This window comes from Oncorhynchus masou, unplaced genomic scaffold (assembly GCF_036934945.1).
Source record: "Oncorhynchus masou masou isolate Uvic2021 unplaced genomic scaffold, UVic_Omas_1.1 unplaced_scaffold_799, whole genome shotgun sequence".
NCBI classification, from domain to species: Eukaryota; Metazoa; Chordata; class Actinopteri; order Salmoniformes; family Salmonidae; genus Oncorhynchus; species Oncorhynchus masou.
In genome coordinates, this window is record NW_027014464.1 from 281,635 (window position 1) to 301,489 (window position 19,855).

The 19,855-nt window shown below is 46.6% G+C and overlaps 1 pseudogene; it reads left to right on the plus strand.

Annotated features, from left to right (window-relative positions):
• The first annotated feature begins 246 nt into the window (after nucleotides 1-246).
• LOC135537502 (NTPase KAP family P-loop domain-containing protein 1-like) lies at nucleotides 247-10,784 on the plus strand (annotated as a pseudogene).
• Nucleotides 10,785-19,855: the final 9,071 nt, after the last annotated feature.

A 19,855-nucleotide genomic window follows, 5' to 3' on the forward strand; every position in this document is an offset into this window, starting at 1 on the left:
TCTCATAGTCCTCGTCTTTCTGGTGAGAATCAGAAGGTTGTTTGAGGCTGTTTCCCAAATGACACCCTTTTGCCTTCAATGTGCACTACCTTGGAGTAAAAGTAGTGCACTATGTAGGGAACGGGGTTGCAACCAGGGATAGAACCATAGTAACAAGTCCATTCATGTTCTAGTATCCCATAATATGTTTAGCATAAACGAGGAAGAATTGTAAACAAAGGGACCAGTGAAGCAAGGTGATACAATATGACAACGGGTGAGGGAATCTTTGGCAGCATGAAAAAGTTCACCAATCAGCATTAAGATGGAAAAATAACACATTCATTGTGAATTTCAGCGAACAAGTCAGTGAACACGGAATAGGACGTTGTCCTGACCCTGTGTTCCTGCACCTATAGGCGAAGTATGGCTTCCCGGAGGTTCCAGACGTACCTGAACTGGACGGACTGGGATCCGGAAACGGAACAGGAGAAGAAGAAGGTCCGAGTGAAGCCCAAAGAGGGGCCGGGGTGTTGGAGGGCCTGGCGTTCGCCGTCTTCGGGCTTCCTGCAGCAGCAGCTATACGATTCATCTTCCAGATGGGAAAGAACCTGATCTTCAACCAGGACCTGAATGTCCGTAAGGCGCTGGACAACGAGAGGGTCAGCGGCCAACTGGGGTTCATGAACGAGGTGAGGGAGGATATAATGGCACCCTATTCCCTACATAGTACACTATTTTAGATCAATTCACCAACTTTGACCAATGAATCAGCTCCCTAACCTGCTTTCTCCAACTTTCTATCTTTCTCTCGCTCGCTCTCTCTGTCTCTCTCTCTCCCTCTCGCTCCCTTCCTCCCACTCTCTCTCCCACCTATCTCTCACTCTCTCTCTGTCTCTGTTTCTCTCTCTCTCTTTATCTCTCCCTTCCTCTCCCAGGTGAGGAAGGAGATGTGGCTGTTGTCCAGGTTCATCCTGTTCATGGAGGTGTTTGAGCAGAGGAGGATCCGCGTGGTTCTGGAGATCACTAACCTGGACCGATGTGCTCCTAAGAAGATCGTTGGTGTCCTGGATGCTATCAGTATACTTCTCTCTGATGAGGAGTCCCCCTTTATCTCTCTGCTGGCAGTCAACCCGGAGGTCCTGGTTCAACAGGTACATATTGTAATATCAGTCAACCCTGAGGTCCTGGTTCAACAGGTACATATTGTATTATCAGTCAACCCTGAGGTCCTGGTTCAACAGGTACATATTGTGTTATCAGTCAACCCTGAGGTCCTGGTTCAACAGGTACATATTGTGTCATCAGTCAACCCTGAGGTTCTGGTTCAACAGGCACATATTGTGTTATCAGTCAACCCTGAGTAAACCCCGAGGTCCTCAGTCAACCCTGAGGCCCTGGTTCAACAGGTACATATTGTATTATCAGTCAACCCGGAGGTTCTGGTTCAACAGGTACATATTGTAATATCAGTCAACCCTGAGGTCCTGGTTCAACAGGTACATATTGTATCATCAGTCAACCCTGAGGTCCTGGTTCAACAGGTACATATTGTGTTATCAGTCAACCCTGAGGTCCTCAGTCAACCCTGAGGTCCTGGTTCAACAGGTACATATTGTGTTATCAGTCAACCCTGAGGTCCTGGTTCAACAGGTACATATTGTGTTATCAGTCAACCCTGAGGTCCTCAGTCAACCCTGAGGTCCTGGTTCAACAGGTACATATTGTATAATCAGTCAACCCTGAGGTCCTGGTTCAACAGGTACATATTGTATAATCAGTCAACCCTGAGGTCCTGGTTCAACAGGTACATATTGTAATATCAGTCAACCCTGAGGTCCTGGTTCAACAGGTACATATTGTGTTATCAGTCAACCCTGAGGTCCTGGTTCAACAGGTACATATTGTGTTATCAGTCAACCCTGAGGTTCTGGTTCAACAGGTACATATTGTAAATATCAGTCAACCCTGAGGTCCTGGTTCAACAGGTACCAGTCAACCCTGAGGTCCTGGTTCAACAGGTACATATTGTATCATCAGTCAACCCTGAGGTCCTGGTTCAACAGGTACATATTGTATTATCAGTCAACCCTGAGGTCCTGGTTCAACAGGTACATATTGTGTTATCAGTCAACCCTGAGGTCCTGGTTCAACAGGTACATATTGTAATATCAGTCAACCCTGAGGTCCTGGTTCAACAGGTACATATTGTATTATCAGTCAGTCAACCCTGAGGTCCCGGTTCAACAGGTACATATTGTATCATCAGTCAACCCTGAGGTCCTGGTTCAACAGGTACATATTGTGTTGTCAGTCAACCCTGAGGTCCTGGTTTAACAGGTACATATTGTGTTGTCAGTCAACCCTGAGGTCCTGGTTTAACAGGTACATATTGTGTTATCAGTCAACCCTGAGGTCCTGGTTCAACAGGTACATATTGTATTATCAGTCAACCCTGAGGTCCTGGTTCAACAGGTACATATTGTGTTATCAGTCAACCCTGAGGTCCTGGTTCAACAGGTACATATTGTATCATCAGTCAACCCTGAGGTCCTGGTTCAACAGGTACATGTCAGTCAACCCTGAGGTCCTGGTTCAACAGGTACATCAGTCAACCCTGAGGTCCTGGTTCAACAGGTACATATTGTATTATCAGTCAACCCTCAACCCTGAGGTCCTGGTTCAACAGGTACATATTGTATCATCAGTCAACCCTGAGGTCCTGGTTCAACAGGTACATATAGTGTTATCAGTATCATCCTCAGTCAACCCTGAGGTCCTGGTTCAACAGGTACATATAGTGTTATCAGTCATATTGTATCATCAGTCAACCCTGAGGTCCTGGTTCAACAGGTACATATTGTATAATCAGTCAACCCTGAGGTCCTGGTTCAACAGGTACATATTGTGTTGTCAGTCAACCCTGAGGTCCTGGTTCAACAGGTACATATTGTAAATATTCAACCCTGAGGTCCTCAGTCAACCCTGAGGTCCTGGTTCAACAGGTACATGTTGTGTTATATTGTCCTGGTTCATCAGTCAAACCCTGGGTACATGTTGTGTTGTCAGTCAACCCTGAGGTCCCGGTTCAACAGGTACATATTTATTATCAGTCAACCCTGACAACCCTGAGGTCCTGTCAACCCAGACCTGGTTCAACAGGTACATATTGTGTTATCAGTCAACCCTGAGGTCCTGGTTCAACAGGTACATATAGTGTTATCAGTCAACCCTGAGTCCCTGAGGTCCTGTCAACCAGGTCCCCAGGTACATATATCCCAGTCAACCCTGAGTCACACCCCCTGGTTCAACAGGTACATATTGTATAATCATCCCCCTGAGGTCCTGGTTTAACAGGTACATATTGTGTTCCTCAGTCCCCTGAGGTCCTGGTTCCCACAGGTACATATCCCCTGAGGTCCTGGTTCAACAGGTACATGTTGTGTTATCAGTCAACCCTTAGGTCCTGGTTCAACAGGTACATATTGTGTTATCAGTTAGCCCTGAGGTCCTTTCAACAGGTGTTGTATAATCAGTCAACCCTGAGGTCCTGGTTCAACATCATATTGTATTATCAGTCAACCCTGAGGTCCTTTCAACAGGTACATATTGTGTTATCAGTCAACCCTGAGGTCCTGGTTCAACAGGTACATATTGTATTATCAGTCAACCCTGAGGTCCTGGTTCAACAGGTACATATTGTGTTATCAGTCAACCCTGAGGTTGGTTGTTTATCAGTCAACCCTGAGGTGGTTCAACAGGTACATATTGTATTATCAGTCAACCCTGAGGTCCTGGTTCAACAGGTACATATTGTATTATCAGTCAACCCTGAGTCAACCCTGAGGTCATCTCAACCCTGACCCGGTTCAACATGCATATTGTATCATCAGTCTTCCTGGTTCAAAGGTACATGTGTTGTCAGTCAACCCTGAGGTCCTGGTTTAACAGGTACATATTGTTTTAATCAACCCTGAGGTCCTGGTTTAACAGGTACATATTGTGTTGTCAGTCAACCCTGAGGTCCTGGTTCAACAAGATATTGTATAATCAGTCAACCCTGAGGTCCTGGTTCAACAGGTACATATTGTGTTATCAGTCAACCCTGAGGTCCTGGTTCAACAGGTACATATTGTATCATCAGTAACCCTAGGTCCTAGTCAATAATCCTGGTTCAACAGGTAATAATCAGTCAACCCTGAGGTAACAGGTGTTGGGAGTCCCCTGAGGTCCCGGTTCAACAGGTGTATAAGTCAATAAGTCAGTACAGGTCCTGGTTCAACAGTAAATTGTATCAGTCAACCCTGAGGTCCTGGTTCAACAGGTACATATAGGTTATCAGTCAACCCTGAGTCCTGTCCTCCAGTCACCCCCTGGTTCAACAGGTACATATAGTGTTATCAGTCAACCCTGAGTCAACCCTGAGGTCCTCAGTCAACCCTGAGGTCCTGGTTCAACAGGTACATATTGTATAATCAGTCAACCCTGAGGTCCTGGTTTAACAGGTACATATTGTGTTGTCAGTCAACCCTGAGGTCCTGGTTCAACAGGTACATATTGTATATATCAGTCAACCCTGAGGTCCTCAGTCAACCCTGAGGTCCTGGTTCAACAGGTACATGTTGTGTTATCAGTCAACCCTGAGGTCCTGGTTCAACAGGTACATGTTGTGTTGTCAGTCTGAGGTCCAGTACATATTGTGGTTCAACCCTGAGTCCTCCAACAGGTACATATTGTATAGGTCCTCAGTCAACCCTGGGGTCCCTGTTCAACAGGTACATATTGTTTATAGTCAGTCAACCCTGAGGTCCTGGTCAACCCTGAGGTCCTGGTTCAACAGGTACATATTGTGTTATCAGTCAACCCTGAGGTCCTGGTTCAACAGGTACATATTGTATCATCAGTCAACCCTGAGGTCCTGGTTCAACAGACACATATTGTATCATCAGTCAACCCTGAGGTCCTGGTTCAACAGGTACATATTGTGTCATCAGTCAACCCTGAGGTCCTGGTTCAACAGGTACATATTGTATAATCAGTCAACCCTGAGGTCCTGGTTCAAAAGTGTTGTCAGATTTATTTCTATACATATGAACAACAACTTACAGACAGACGTATACAAACAATGGCCAGACCCGCAGGCTCACACCCCCATCCCGGACCACACCCCCATCCCGGACCACACCCCCATCCCTAACCACACCCCCATCCTTGACCACACCCCCATCCCTAACCACACCCCCATCCCTAGTGCCTGCATCATTGTTTTCCACTTGGCCTTAAATTGTGCCAATTCGTTCTCTCACACCCATGCTATTTCAATAATAAATCATTAGATGTTTTCGTTGTGTTAATGATGGAGGATCATTTGATTTAAACATTCTTTTACTGTTTTTTTGTTCAAGATGAGTGATGAGAAGAGAATGGTGGGGGGTATCTCCACTGCCATGTCTTGAAATATGCAGACGGATTTCTGGTTTTAATCAACAACAGCGGTCACAGAATTACTGGAAGACGCTTTTTAAATTCCAGGGGTACTGGAAATAAGTATATACAGTATAGTAGTAGTAATAATACTGGTTGGGACCCTCATGATAAGAATAAGTCATACACAGTGGAGGTGGTTCCCAACTCCTGTCCTCCAGTACCCCAACAGTGGTTCCCAACTCCAGTCCTCCAGTACCACTGTGGTTCCCTCCAGTCCTCTGTTGGGAACCACTGTGGTACTGGGTCTGGAGGGAATCCCCACTGGAGGAACCACTGTTGGGGTACTGGAGTGGACTGGACCACTGTTGGGGTACTGGGGTACTGGAGGACTGGAGGGAACCACTGTTGGGGTACTGGGGTAACCACTGGACTGGACTGGAGGGAACCACTGTTGGGGTACTGGAGGACTGGAGGACTGGAGGGAACCACTGTTGGGGTACTGGAGGACTGCAGGGAACCACTGTTGGGGTACTGGAGGACTGCAGGGAACCACTGTTGGGGTACTGGAGGACTGGAGGACTGGAGGGAACCACTGTTGGGGTACTGGAGGACTGGAGGACTGGAGGGAACCACTGGGGGGGTACTGGAGGACTGGAGGGAACCACTGTTGGGGTACTGGAGGACTGGAGGGAACCACTGTTGGGGTACTGGAGTACTGGAGGACTGGAGGGAACCACTGTTGGGGTACTGGAGGACTGGAGGGAACCACTGTTGGGGTACTGGGGTACTGGAGGACTGGAGGGAACCACTGTTGGGGTACTGGGGTACTGGAGGACTGGAGGGAACCACTGTTGGGGTACTGGGGTACTGGAGGACTGGAGGGAACCACTGCTATAAGTGTATATCTTCCAGAGCTGCATACAAGAGGGACAAATAGAGGTCTGGTCTTGAGAAAAGCCTCAGCACTGAAATGTTGACTATTTAAATGATTTACAGTGGAAGAAAGTTAATCAATATAATGAATATTATTTACCATGAAAAAATGTAAATGGGGCAATAATGCCTTTCATTACTAGCGAACACAGTTTGTTTCTCTCCAACAGGTGAACTATGCAGACGGGTGCTTCAGTAAAGAAGACAGAGCCTATGCCTTCCTGAACCGCATCGTGACCCTGGCCTTCACCATACCGCCGCTCTGCCACACCTCCAAGCACAAGGTGTTCTATATAAAATGGATACATTGTATCAAATAACTCAGCGTTTGCTGCCATTCATAATCTGTAATGCTTCCAAAATGTGTAAAAACAAAAATCTATTCTCTCTCTCTCTTTCTCTCCATCTCTCTCCCAAGGTGTTCTACAATATCGTTAGCGGCCAATCAGAGATCACGGAAGAAGCCAAGGGTCATGGGTCAAAGGGGATCGAGCTGAGAGAGCTGGACCTGGGCAGCCCGAAGTCATCCCTCTCCTGGATCGAGAGCACCCCCCAAACAAAGGAGACGTCAAGTATTCTGACGGAGGCCAGTATTCCTTTGATAGACAACAACCACATCAAGGAGGCGCACGTGGCGTTTGCGCTGAGTGAGGACGAGGTGGACAAGGCGATAGAATCTGCGCTGGAGAGCATCCTGTCCAGTAACAGAGGGAACCTCCACCACTACATCTCTGATGACACCATGTCCATGAGACGGGTCATCAACTCCATCAGGGTCACCGTGGTGCTCATGGAGGCTCTGAAGACTGAGCTGCCTCCGCCAGAGAACATCGCTGCCTGGGTACTGTAACACCCCTCTTTATGTTGTGGAGCGAGAGGGAGGGAGGGAGGGAGGGAGGGAGGGAGGGAGGGAGGGAGGGAGGGAGGGAGGGAGGATGAGGGAGGAGGGAGGGAGTGAGTGAGGGAGGTGAGTGAGGGAGGGAGGGAGGGAGGATGAGGGAGGGAGGGTGAGGGAGGGAGGGGAGGGAGGGAGGAGAGTGAGGAGGGGGAGGGAGGGAGGAGGGAGGGAGGGATGAGGGAGGGAGGGAGGAGGGAGGGATGAGGGAGGGATGAGGATGAGGGAGGGATGAGTGAGTGAGTGAGTGGTGAGTGAGTGGTGGTGGGGTGAGTGGTGCTGGTGGTGAGTGAGTGAGTCAAACAAATGGATAAGATTAGAAAAACGTATGTCGAGTGGGGCGTCTGATATGTTTGTTGGCCTTTACTGAAAGCATTGTGGGGATAGTAAACATGGACTGGATAACTGTAATGATCACGGCATTAGAGTAAAACATGGAATGGAATTCTGTATGTCAGTCTGTAATGTAATGAAAACATGGACTGGACTAACAGTAATGATCATTTAGAGTAAAACATGGAATGGAATTCTGTATGTCAGTCTGTAATGTAATGAAAACATGGACTGGACTAACAGTAATGATCACTGCATTAGAGTAAAACATGGAATGGAATTCTGTATGTCAGTCTGTAATGTAATGAAAACATGGGCTGGATTAACAGTAATGTTCACCACATTACAGGTCGTTCTTTCCAACCATTGGCCCTGTCGTCTCAGCTGGATCCTACAGTGTCTGGAGGACGAGCAGCAGAGAGCAGAGATCGATGACGCCGTCGGGACGGCGACAGTCGTCGACGAGTCCAAGGCTTTGTGGGAGGTCTGCTAAATGGCATATATTATTGCAATTAAATTCTACATTATTATTTAATATATTATTAATACATTATTATCTACATTATAATAGGTGTTCAGCGACTCGAGGATGGAGCTTCACATGATGAGGGAGGAGATCGAAGACCTGCTGGAGCAGGACGGAGATCCAGAGATGTTTGAGATGTTCCTCAAGGTGTCTGTTCCGTTTACGCTCCTTTACAGATTTGAACCAGCGACCTGTGTTTGTGTGTGCATCTCTCCAACACTTCATCTTCATCTTCCAATCCTCCAGGTGCATTTCCAGTTCAGGGTGAGGGACGCGGAGAGGTTCAAGCTGACCACGGTTAACCTGGATCATTCTATCAGGAGGGAGCTGGCCCGGATCAGAGGGACCACCGGACTGAAGAATTCTGGGTGGGGGAGGAACCTGGCTCCTCTCAACATCAGGACTGTTATCAACATGACCTCTGAGGACGTCTGCAACGCTAACAGGTTATGTCCCACATGGCACCCTATTCCCTATATAGTGCACTCCATTAGACCAGGGTCCATAGCCACCTTTAGACCTCAGATGAATACAATAAAGATGTTTTTTATTTTAGTTAACTAGGCAAGTCAGTTAAAAATAAATTCTTATTTACAATGACTTGTCTATGAGCAGTGGGTTAACTACCTTGTTCAGGGGCAGAACGACAGATTTTTACCTTGTCAGCTCAGGGATTTGATCTAGCAACCTTTTGGTTACTAGTCCAACGCTAAACTACATGTTAAACTGAAATGTTCTTTCTATGTTCTGCATCTTTCCAAATTCCCCAAAAGCTGGCGAGGATGAACCTCCCTAAGAAGTACGCAGACATCGTCCGTAGCAATGACCTCACCGGCCAGGCGCTGGTCTTCGGTGATCCCGACGACCTCAAACAGCTGCTCCAGATGACCTTCGGGGAGTGGACAACCTTCAGACTCCACTTCCTGGGTATCGTGGGAGAAAAGTGGAGCCAAGGCCATTCCCTAAACCCCAAACAACTGACCAATCAGCAGTCCAAACAACCTCATTTCGGTCCCCACAGCCACGGGTCAACATTAAATCTGTCTTTTCTTGATGCCTTGGCGAGATGGAGATGCATGATAAACGGAATGGTCTGTGTATTGAGGTGTAGTACCCATGAGAACCTACCTACCTATTGTGTAATGACATTGAACTGCATTCCTCTGCCAGCTCCTGTCGCATATCAGTTGCTCAAACCAGGGTAAAGTTCAAAGGAATGCAGTTCTTTTAACTGGTTAATAGTTACTTAGATTACATTTTCTATTACATTTAGTTACATTTAACTGGTTAATAGTTAATAGATTACATTTTTCCACCACTAGGTGGCGCTGCCATTGGATACATGTCAAAGAGACTTACTGTCAACCAACAAAATAAAATAACACACAGAACCATTTAAAAATGCAAAAGTATAACAAAAAGGGTCTCTACTAGTATTACAGAGTGGTAAAAGATTCGTTCGACACCAAGTTTAACTTTGTAGCACCTACAGATGAAATATGGTCTCAGAGGAGGAGCCTGGGTAAGGCTGAAATGTCCTAAATATACAGACTTCTTTCAATTATTTATCAATTATGCTTTTAGATACAAATGTCAATAATATGTCAACAATCCTACCAGTGGAGGCTGCTGAGAGGAGGACGGCTCATAATAATGTCTGGAACGGAGCGGATGGAACGGCATCAAACACCTGGGAACCATGGAAACCATGTGTTTGGTGTATTTGATACCATTCCGTGGATTCCGCTCCAGTCATTACCACGAGCCTGTCCTCCCCAGTTAAAGTTCTGGGTGGGGGAGGTTAAAGTTCTGCTCCAGTCATTACCACAGGACCTGTCCTCAACATGACCTCTGAAGTTCCGCTCCAGTCATTACCACGAGCCTGTCCTCCCCAGTTAAAGTTCCGCTCCAGTCATTACCACGAGCCTGTCCTCCCCAGTTAAAGTTCCGCTCCAGTCATTACCACGAGCCTGTCCATCCCCAGTTAAAGTTCCACCAGTTTAGACCTCCTCCCCAGTTAAAGTTCCGCTCCAGTCATTAAAGATGTTTCCCCAGTTAAAGTTCCGCTCCAGTCATTAACTAGCCTGTCCTCCCCAATTAAATTCCGCTAGTCATTACCACGAGCCTGTCCTCCCCAGTTAAAGTTCCGCTACCTTGTTCAGGGCAGTCATTACGAGCCTGTCCTCCCCAGTTAAAGTTCCGCTCCAGCTCCAGGGATTACCATCTAGAGCCTGTCCTCCCCAGTTAAAGTTCCGCTCCAGTCATTACCACGAGCCTGTCCTCCCCAGTTAAAGTTCCGCTCCAGTCATTACCTGAGCCTGTCCTCCCCAGTTAAAGTTCTGCTCCAGTCATTACCACGAGCCTGTCCTCCCCAGTTAAAGTTCCGCTCCAGTCATTACCACGAGCCTGTCCTCCCCAGTTAAAGTTCCGCTCCAGTCATTACCACGAGCCTGTCCTCCCCAGTTAAAGTTCCGCTGGTCATTACCACGAGCCTGTCCTCCCCAGTCAAAGTTCCGCTCCAGTCATTACCACGAGGGGAGTGTTCCGACCTTCAGTCTCCAGTTAAAGTTCCTGGGTCATTACCACGAGCCTGTCCTCCCCAAAAAGTTCCGCTCCAGTCATTACCAGGCCCCGTCCTCCCCAGTTAAAGTTCCCCCAGTCATTACCAATCAGCCTGTCCTCCCCAGTTAAAGTTCTCATTTCAGTCATTACCACGAGCCTGTCCTCCCCAGTTAAAGTTCTGCTTTTTCATTACCACGATGTCCTCCCCAGTTAAATTCCGATGCATGATAACCACGAGAATGGTCCCCAGTTATTCCGCTCCAGTCATTACCATTGTGTAATGAGCTGTCCTCCCCAGTTAAACCTCCGTCCTCCCCAGTTAAAGTTCTGCCAGTCATTACCACGAGCCTGTCCTCCCCAGTTAAAGTTCCGCTCAAACCACGAGCCTGTCCTCCCCAGTTAAAGTTCCGCTCCAGTCATTACCAACTGTCCTCCCCAGTTAATAGTTACTTAGTCATTACATTTTCTCCCCAGTTAAATTTAGTTAGTCATTTACCACTGGTGTCCTCCCCAGTTAAAGTTCCGCTCCAGTCATTACCACGAGCCTGTCCTCCCCAGTTAAAGTTCCGCTCCAGTCAAACCACGACCTGTCAACCCAAAATAAAATTCCACACAGAACCATTTAAAAATGCAAAAGCCTGTCCTCCCAAAAAGTTCCGCTCCAGTCATTACCACGAGCCTGTCCTCCCCAGTTAATTCCGGCTCGTATTACAGTTCCGCTCCAGTCATTAACGTAGCCTGTCCTCCCCAGTTAAAGTTGGTCTCAGACCACGAGCCTGTCCTCCCCAGTTAAGTTGAAATGTCCTCCAGTCATTACCAGACCTGTCTCCCAATTAAAGTTTAGTCAATTATGCCTTCCTCCCCAGATACAAATTCCGCTCCAGTCAATAATATGTCAACAATCCTACCAGTGGAGGCCTGTCCTCCCCAGTTAAAGTTCCGCTCCAGTCATTACCACGAGCCTGTCCTCCCCAGTTAAAGTTCCGCTCCAGTCATTACCACACCTGTCCTCCATGGAAACCATGTGTTTGGTGTAGTCATTACCATTCCGAGGATTCCGCTCCAGTCATTACCACGAGCCTGTCCTCCCCAGTTAAAGTTCCGCTCCAGTCATTACCACGAGCCTGTCCTCCCCAGTTAAAGTTCCGCTCCAGTCATTACCACGAGCCTGTCCTCCCCAGTTAAGGTTCTGCTCCAGTCATTACCACGAGCCTGTCCTCTCCGGTTAAAGTTCCGCTCCAGTCATTACCACGAGCCTGTCCTCCCCAATTAAAGTTCCGCTCCAGTCAATACCACGAGCCTGTCCTCCCCAGTTAAAGTTCCGCTCCAGTCATTACCACGAGCCTGTCCTCCCCAGTTAAAGTTCCGCTCCAGTCATTACCACGAGCCTGTCCTCCCCAGTTAAAGTTCCGCTCCAGTCATTACCACGAGCCTGTCCTCCCCAGTTAAAGTGCCACCAACCTCCTGTGAAATCCATCCCCCATTAAATTGAGTGAAAATCCCCTAAAGTCATGGTCTTTCATTTTTGTCCTGGTTTCATTGGTAAGAAGAATGCCCCTCTCCCCACAGGTGTGATTACTACCTCTGAGGGTTTAGAGCTTGAGGTCGTCACCTCATACAAGTACTTGGGAGTAGGCAAGACGGTACACTGTCCTTCTCTCAGCACATATCAAAGCTGCAGGCTAAAGTTAAATCTAGACCTGGTTTCCTCTATCGTAATCGCTCCTCTTTCACCCCAGCTGCCAAACTAACCCTGATTCAGATGACCATCCTGCCCATGCTAGATTATGGAGACGTAATTTATAGATTGGCCATCCGATTTGCCACCAATGTTCCTCATCCTCCACATACAACACCCGTTCTGCCAGTCACCTTCTGTTAAAGGTCCCCAAAGCACACACATCCCTGAGTCGCTCCTCTTTTCAGTTCGCTGCAACTAGCGACTGGAACGAGCTGCAACAAACACTCAAACTGGACAGTTTTATCTCCATCTCTTCATTCAAAGACTCAATCATGGACACTCTTACTGACAGTTGTGGCTGCTTTGTGGGATGTATTGTTGTCTCTACCTTCTTGCCCTTTGTGCCGTTGTCTGGGCCCAATAATGTTTGTATCCCGTTTTGTGCTGCTACCATGTTATGCCTCTACCATGTGTTGCTACAATGTTGTGCTGCTACCATGTTGCGTTGCTACCATGTTGTGTTGCTGCCATGCTATGTTGTTGCCTTAGGTCTCTTTATGTAGTGTTGTGTTGTCTCTCTTGTTGTGATGTGTGTTTTGTTCTATATTTTTATTAAATATTTTTTTAATCCCAGCCCCCGTCCCTGCAGGGGACCTTTTCCCTTTTGGGAGGCCGTCATTGGAAATAACAATTTGTTCTTAACTGACTTGCCTTGCTAAATAAAGGTACAAATAAATGAATAAATACATGTGGAATCACTCCAACAGCAGTATGAATGGTTTAAGGTGGAATCACTCCAACAGCAGTATGAACTTTACCCTGGTTTAAGGTGGAATCACTCCAACAGCAGTATGAACTTTACCCTGGTTTAAGGTGGAATCACTCCAACAGCAGTATGAACTTTACCCTGGTTTAAGGTGGAATCACTCCAACAGCAGTATGAGCTTTACCCTGGTTTAAGGTGGAATCACTCCAACAGCAGTATGAACTTTACCCTGGTTTAAGGTGGAATCATGGAATCACTCCAACAGCAGTATGAGCTTTACCCTGGTTTAAGGTGGAATCACTCCAACAGCAGTATGAACTTTACCCTGGTTCAAGGTGGAATCACTCCAACAGCAGTATGAACTTTACCCTGAATCACTTTACCCTGGTTTACAAGGTGGAATCACACTCCAACAGCAGTATGAGCTTTACCCTGGTTTAAGGTGGAATCACTCCAACAGCAGTATGAACTTTACCCTGGTTTAAGGTGGAATCACTCCAACAGCAGTATGAACTTTACCCTGGTTTAAGGTGGAATCACTCCAACAGCAGTATGAACTTTACCCTGGTTTAAGGTGGAATCACTCCAACAGCAGTATGAACTTTACCCTGGTTTAAGCACTCCAACAGCAGTATGAACTTTACCCTGGTTTAAGGTGGAATCACTCCAACAGCAGTATGAACTTTACCCTGGTTTAAGATGGAATCACTCCAACAGCAGTATGAGCTTTACCCTGGTTTAAGGTGGAATCCTCCAACAGCAGTTGAACTTTACCCTGGTTTAAGGTGGAATCACTCCAAATCAGCAGTATGAGCTTTACCCTGGTTTAAGGTGGAATCACTCCAACAGCAGTATGAACTTTACCCTGGTTTAAGGTGGAATCACTCCAACAGCAGTGAGCTTTACCCTGGTTTAAGGTGGAATCACTCCAACAGCAGTATGAACTTTACCCTGGTTTAAGGTGGAATCACTCCAACAGCAGTATGAACTTTACCCTGGTTTAAGGTGGAATCACTCCAACAGCAGTATGAACTTTACCCTGGTTCAAGGTGGAATCACTCCAACAGCAGTATGAACTTTACCCTGGTTTAAGGTGGAATCACTCCAACAGCAGTATGAGCTTTACCCTGGTTTAAGGTGGAATCACTCCAACAGCAGTATGAACACAATGCAAACATGTTTACCCTGGTTTAAGTTGGAATGGAACAGCCAATGCTAAGGTGGAATCATATCTTTACCCTGGTTTAAGGTGGAATCACTGAGTACAGAATAGCTTTACCCTATTCATGGAATCTAAAGAATATGATTTAACACTGGTTGAAGGTGGAATCACTCCAACTATACCACAATGCAACATGTTTTAGTGAGACAGCCAATGCTAATTCTCTTCGGCTGAGTACAGAATAGCTCCCTATTCCCTAAAGAATATATTTTGATGTAACACTTGTTTGGTTCCACACATATATGTGTTATTTCATAGTGTTGGTGTCTTCAATATTATTCTACAATATAGAAAATAGTCAGAATAAAGAAAACCCCTTGAATGAGTAGGTGTGTCCAAACGTTTGACTGGTACTGTTGATCTCTAACACAGGGGTGTGGAAAAGGTGTGTTGAAATGAATACTGTAGTGGTGTGAGAAAGGAAACACAAGCTTCCTCTCTGGTTCCATTTCCCCAATAGTAACTGGGTCATTATTGGATCGTGAATGTCATGCTGTCCCTGGATTGTAGCACCGTATAAAAAAATGACAAATACATTTATTTAACTGTTATTTAATAAGAAAACTATGTAAATCCTTTATACTGATAAACATATATTTGTATGGATTGTAGAAAATACTGGTGCCTAGATAACGGGCCTCTTTCAATGGTGATGTGTAGAGATCTAGTGACAGGTTTTGACTAGATAAATAAACATTATTTTGAATGCCATAAATTAAACAATAACATAGTATTTTCTGTATAGATAAACCCTCCACCAACAAAAAAAAAGTGTATTTTTTATTAGCAGATCAATTAAGTTCATTGAAGTTATACAAATACACAAATCATCAATGGCTAACATAATAAATCTAGTTTTAAAACACGTAGTCATTTCATAGCCTTGTGTGTCATTAAACAAAAATAATTTAGTGGTAAAACAAATTATCCACCCAGGACCAAGTTTATAAAACCCTGATTGAGCAGACACTCCCATCAAGAGCTACCCACAGCTTGTGGATTCATCTTAAGATGGCCAGGCGAGACAACAACACATCAGTCGTATCCCAACCATGTAATACAATACAATACAAAATACCATATATCGTGCATTAGTAAAGTATTCAGACTCCTTGACATTTTCCTAATTTTGTTACGTTTCCCCTCCCTCCTCACCAATCTCCACACAATACCCCATAATGACAGCACAATACTCCATAATGACATCACAATATCCCATAACGACAAGACAAAAAAATTACATTTACATAAGTATTCAGACCTTTTACTCAGTACTTTGTTGAAGCACCTTTGGCAGCGATTACAGCCTCGTGTCTTCTTGGGTTTGACGCTACAGGCTTGGCACACCTGTATTTGGGGAGTATCTCCCATTCTTCTCTGCAGATGCGCTCAAGTTTTGTCAGGTTGGATGGGGAGCATCGCTGCACAGCTTTTTTCAGGTCTCTCCAGAGATGCTCAATCGGGTTCAAGACCGGGCTCTGGCTGGGCCACTCAACGACATTCAGAGACTTGTCCCGAAGCTACTACTGCATTGTCTTGGCTGTGTGTTCAGGGTCGTTGTCCTGTTGGAAGTTGAACCTTCGCCCAGTCTGAGGTCCTGAGCGCTCTGGACCAGGTTCTCATCAAGGATCTCTCTGTACTTTGCTCCCCATTCATCTTTCCCTAGATCCTGAGATCCTGATTTCTCAGTCCCTGCCGCTGAAAAACATCCCCACAGCATGATGCTGCCACCACCATGCTTCACCGTAGGGATGGTTCCAGGTTTCCTCCATCATGACTAGTCTCCCAGTCCCCCACAGCATGATGCTGCCACCACCATGCTTCACCGTAGGGATGATTCCAGGTTTGCTTCAGACGTGACACTTGGCATTCAGGCCAAAGAGCTCAATCTTGGTTTCATCAGACCAGATAATTGTGTTTCTAAATGGTCTGAGAGTCCTTCAGGTGCCTTTTGGCAAACTTCAAGCAGGCTGTCATGTGCCTTCTACTGAGGAGTGGATTCCTTCAGCCACTCTACCATAAAGGCCTGATTGGTGGAGTTCTGTAAATAAGGTATTTTATATATATATATATATATGAATAAATTGGAAAAATGTTGTAAAACCTGTTTTTGCTTTGTCATTATGGGGTATTGTGTGTAGACTGATGAGTACAAAAAAACAATTGAATCCATTTTAGAATAAGGCTGTAATGTAACAGGAAGTGGAGGAAGGAAGGGGTCTGACTACTTCCCAATGCAGTTTATTTATTCATCAACGTTCCTAATATTAAGTAGATTGCTTCGCTTTACAACAGGAGTAGCGTACACACGGCTTGAAAATGAACTGCGGGAAAAACATGACATATAATTCAAACGTTATTTAGTAAATGTAAAGACAAGATTAACGTCAGAACATGTCTATTGGTTTGACAATATTGTCACTTGTGAACAACGCATTATCACTTGTGAATGGTGCCCAGAGTATACAGTCTAAAGCGAGAATCAGCGCATGCCTTTTTTTCTCCAAATCATAGTCGCACGCGTCATGTAGCATAGCTCATAGCCCTATATGTTTTAATAAGGTTTATATCATAACTAAAAATGTCCAAATAACACCAAACGTAGCCTATAGACTAGGACCCCTGGAACACGGTTAGAGAGCCTACAGAGCCTAAAGCCAAGTCAGAGCCTACAGAAAACCTGTTCTTTAAAGCCAAGTCATTGAGCCTACAGAAAACGTGTTCTTTAAAGCCAAGTCATTGAGCCTACAGAGCCTAGTGAAAATGTGTTCTTTAAAGCCAAGTCATTGAGCCTACAGAGCTTAGTGAAAACGTGTTCTTTAAAGCCAAGTCATTGAGCCTACAGAGCCTAGTGAAAACGTGTTCTTTAAAGCCAAGTCATTGAGCCTACAGAGCCTAGTGAAAACGTGTTCTTTAAAGCCAAGTCATTGAGCCTACAGAGTCTAGTGAAAACGTGTTCTTTAAAGCCAAGTCATTGAGCCTACAGAGCCTAGTGAAAACGTGTTCTTTAAAGCCCAGTCATTGAGCCTACAGAGCCTACAGAGCCTAGTGAAAACGTGTTCTTTAAAGCCCAGTCATTGAGCCTACAGAGCCTAGAGAAAACGTGTTCTTTAAAGCCCAGGCATTGAGTTGACTGGCCACTATGTTAAAGAGGATCTGTCTCGAGGACATGAATCCTAATTTCCTAACCGGTGTAGCCTATCAGACATACATAGGTGACCTCCAACTCTGGGGAAGCCGATTTTCACCATAAAAACGCACCTTCATATTAAAGCACTCGGTGGTCCTGTTCTGTGAGCTTGTGTGGCCTACCACTTCGCTGTACCTTCGCTGTACCTCTTATAGCCCGGGCCGTATCTGAAGTAACCCAGGCCGTATCTCTTATAACCTTATAACTTATAATTATTACATTTGTAGACTTATGTAAAATAGCTTATTATTCGTAATGCTATGAGTAGATTGGATAGTCATAATTCTGACTAATAATATCACTCAATCACTGCTGGCAAAAGAGACCATTCAATGCATGGCTGAGTGCGTATAGTGTAGAGTCGGCCTGGGCTATAACAGGTACGGCCTGGGCTCTAACAGGTACGGCCTGGGCTATAACAGGTACGGCCTGGGCTCTAACCCCTGGGCTATAACAGGTACGGCCTGGGCTATAACAGGTACGGCCTGGGCTATAACAGGTACGGCCTGGGCTCTAACAGGTACGGCCTGGGCTATAACAGGTACGGCCTGGGCTATAACAGGTACGGCCTGGGCTATAACAGGTACGGCCTGGGCTATAACAGGTACGGCCTGGGCTATAACAGGTACGGCCTGGGCTATAAACAGGTACGGCCTGGGCTCTAACAGGTACGGCCTGGGCTATAATAACAGGTACGGCCTGGGCTACAGGTACGGCCCGGGTTATAAGGTAGGCCTGGGTTATAATAGATACGGCCTGGGCTATAACAGGTACGGCCTGGGCTATAACAGGTACGGCCTGGGTTATAAGAGATACGGCCTGGGCTATAACAGGTACGGCCTGGGTTATAACAGATACGGCCTGGGCTATAACAGGTACGGCCTGGGCTATAACAGGTACGGCCTGGGTTATAAGAGATACGGCCTGGGCTATAACAGGTACGGCCTGGGTTACTTCAGATACGGCCTGGGCTATAACAGGTACGGCCTGGGCTATAACAGGTACGGCCTGGGCTATAACAGATACGGCCTGGGCTATAACAGGTACGGCCTGGGCTATAACAGGTACGGCCTGGGCTATAACAGGTACGGCCTGGGCTATAACAGGTACGGCCTGGGTTATAAGAGATACGGCCTGGGTTATAACAGGTACGGCCTGGGTTATAACAGATACGGCCTGGGTTATAAGATATGGCCTGGGCTATAACGGCCTGGGCTATAACAGGTACGGCCTGGGCTATAACAGGTACGGCCCGGGTTATAAGAGATACGGCCTGGGCTATAACAGGGCCTGGGCTATAACGGCCTGGGTTATAAGAGATACGGCCTGGGTTATAACAGATACGGCCCGGGTTATAAGAGATGCGGCCTGGGCTATAACAGATACGGCCTGGGCTATAAGAGGTATACGGCCTGGGTTATAACAGGTACGGCCCGGGTTATAAGAGATACGGCCTGGGTTATAACAGGTACGGCCTGGGTTAACAGATACGGCCTGGGTTAGAGGCCTGGGCTATAACAGGCCCTGGGTTATAACAGGTACGGCCTGGGTTATAAGATACGGCCTGGGTTATAACGATACGGCTGGGTTATAACAGATACGGCCTGGGTTCTAACAGATACGGCCTGGGCTCTACGGGCCTGGGTTATAATAGATACGGCCTGGGCTATAACAGGTACGGCCTGGGCTATAACAGATACGGCCTGGGCTATACGGCCTGGGCTATAACAGATACGGCCTGGGTTATACGGCCTGGGCCTAACAGGGCCTGGGTTATAATAGATACGGCCTGGGTTATAAGAGATACGGCCTGGGTTACTTCAGATACGGCCTGGGCTATAACAGGTACGGCCTGGGTTATAATAGATACGGCCTGGGCTATAACAGATACGGCCTGGGCTATAACAGATACGGCCTGGGTTATAACAGATACGGCCTGGGCTATAACAGATACGGCCTGGGTTACTAACAGATACGGCCTGGGCTATAACAGATACGGCCTGGGCTATAACAGATACGGCCTGGGCGGCCTGGGCTATAACAGATACGGCCTGGGTTACTTCAGATACGGCCTGGGCTATAACAGATACGGCCTGGGCTATAACAGATACGGCCTGGGTTACGGCCTGGGTTACTTACGGCCTGGGCTATACAGATACGGCCTGGGTTATAACAGATACGGCCTGGGCTATAACAGATACGGCCTGGGTTACAGATACGGCCTGGGTTACCTCAGATACGGCCTGGGCTATAACAGATACGGCCTGGGTTACTACAGATACGGCCTGGGCTATAACAGATACGGCCTGGGCTATAACAGATACGGCCTGGGTTACTTCAG